This window comes from Protopterus annectens, chromosome 1.part1, assembly GCF_019279795.1.
Source record: "Protopterus annectens isolate FY-2018-M chromosome 1.part1, PAN1.0, whole genome shotgun sequence".
NCBI classification, from domain to species: domain Eukaryota; kingdom Metazoa; phylum Chordata; order Ceratodontiformes; family Protopteridae; genus Protopterus; species Protopterus annectens.
This window is the reverse complement of record NC_056726.1, coordinates 587,271,565-587,273,961: the sequence shown is the minus strand read 5'-3', so window position 1 is coordinate 587,273,961 and position 2,397 is coordinate 587,271,565. Positions and strand designations below refer to the sequence as shown.

At 38.6% G+C, this 2,397-nt stretch overlaps 1 long non-coding RNA gene across 1 annotated transcript; it reads right to left on the bottom strand.

Moving 5' to 3' along the window:
- Positions 1-462: 462 nt before the first annotated feature.
- On the bottom strand, positions 463-1,709 carry LOC122813370. The gene is made up of 2 exons (XR_006366676.1): positions 770-1,709; positions 463-679 (listed from the first exon to the last, which is right to left on the bottom strand). It is a non-coding gene; the product is annotated as an uncharacterized LOC122813370 (long non-coding RNA).
- Positions 1,710-2,397: the final 688 nt, after the last annotated feature.

The window sequence follows — 2,397 nt, the reverse complement described above, 5'->3', positions numbered from 1 at the left end:
AACCCTGTATGAAAATGTACAAGATATGGGGAGCAGGACAGCAGACTTGTTCCCTTGTGGATTTTTGATTTATTGGATGCACTGGTTGGATATGAATAGTAAGGCTGATGTGAAGCTAGAGCAGGGGTCTGCAACCTTCACTATCAAAAGAGCCATTTTTGGTACCTCTCCCAGCAAATAAAATTCATCTGGAACCACAAAACCTAGTTGACCCCTAAAAATGAAGATACATACACAGCGTGTAAAGTTTTATATATAGTTATTTATATATATATATATATATATATATATATATATATATATATATATATATATATCAGAACTACAGTTTGGAAACTATTGACATTTTATTGCTGATTTACTTGTTATAACAAAGGAAAGCACCTAAATCTTATAAAGAGAAGGAAAAAAACACTGGCATGTGTAGGCTTTACTGTGAATTAAAACAAAAAACTATGCAGACCTGTTTGAGTTCTTCCTTTATTTGTGGAAAATTAATAAAATAAAAAGTAGCCCACTGTGAAATCAATAAAACATATAACTGCTGCCTAATAGCTTTAAAAAACAGTAAACATAAAAATAGGCCAGTTTGTATTTAATTATGACTTAAGTCCATTTCAGTGTGCTGTCATCCTCTTCTGTTTTTTCCTCAGCCATGTCCAGCAGTCAACTGTCAAACCTGAAAAGAAAACACAACTACATCAGCTCAGGGTCCGAAATAAATACTTTTTTTGCAAAATAATAGCCTATTAAATGATAGTGTACTCACCAGTTTAATGTGATTTCTGTTTCTGAACATCACTGCATAGCTTCTCTGTATCAGGGCTGTAAGACATGACTTTGATCTTCACACAGGACTGCAGGCTGTCATCCATGAGGCATGAGTGCTATTTGCATTTTCTGTAGTTCATGCTTGAGAAAACCTGTTTGCATATGTATGTGGATCCAAAGATGGCCAGGACTTCAAATGGATAAATCATCATACTCATAAAAGTGTCAGGAATGGCATTCCATATTTCAAACGCAAGTTTGTCGGGTTTGGGGAGGTTTTCAGTATTGTTCCATTTGTGCTTCTGAGCGAGAATGGCCTTCTGCTAGGCAAAATCTTTGAGATCAGCTGTCAGGTTTTGAACTTATACACCCATAAGTCTTTATCAGCTATGTTGGCCAGTTCAATTTCAAGATCGGGTTGACTTAACTCCTGTAAATGAGGACAGTAGGGTGGGTCAATGTCCAGGGGTGTGACAGGGAAAGATGATGAGTTATTTTCCATTCTGAGCTCACAGAATCCTTCCCCAAATGCAGTTTGCATTAGATAACTGCATGCTATAAATACTCACAATTTATGTGATTGTGTGCTTCTTTGAACTCTCTCAAGGAGGGGAAGTGAGAGAGTGTACCTCTCTGTACATCTCTGGCAAACACCGTTATCTTGTGCACCAAAGCCAAAACATCATCCAGCATCTGCAGGGCCGTAATTCCTTTTCCCTGAAGACTTTTGTTCAGCATGTTGAGTTGCAGTGTAATATCCACCATGAAGTGCAGCTTTTCCAGCCAATCTGAATGTTCCAATTCAGGGTCAGTGAGTCCCTTGCTTTCTAGGAAACTTTTCATGCATTCCAGACATGCAGCAAACTGTTTCAGCACCTCTCCCCTGGACACCCATCAGACGTTGTTATGTAGCAGGAGATCCATATATGCACTGTCAACTTCATCTAACAATAAACAGAATTGTGGGTGATTTAACCCTTTTGCCATTAAATTTTCAACATTTGAATGACAAAGTTCATCACCTCCATGCATTCAGAAGGAAATGCTTGAGCACACGGTGCTTCTTGGTGCAGAATGCAGTGAAACATCAGCAGCCACAGGAGAAAATGGGACTGTTTTGATGGGCCGGACCAATGATGCACCCCTCACACCTCCCATAACCCTGCCCATTTACTCCCCTCTTCCACCCTCTTTTTTCCATTCCTGTCAGCAGCCCCCTCCCCAGCCATTCCAGTGTTCTACTATTTGGCTATTTTTTCCATTGATCATAAACACTGTTCAGACCTGTCAGTGTGCATACTGGTTTCTTATTTACTTCTACAATAGTTACAGATTTTGAAATAAAATAGCACAGACACTAATACCAATTTGCTAAACAAACAATATAGCCTTGCAATGAAAACAGACTTAACATGAGTAGTAAGCTTCTCTGCCCTTGAATCTCACAATCATTAAAATGGCATTAAAACCCACATTGAAAGAAAATGCATCTAGCCAGTTGAGGATTAAGTTTACCTTTGGGCCATTTTCAAACCATAGGCTCCTTGCACACATTTTAGGACCATGCATACATGTATATGTTCTTTGGTTCACCTTATATTAAATTATATTCCAGCACCACTTGTT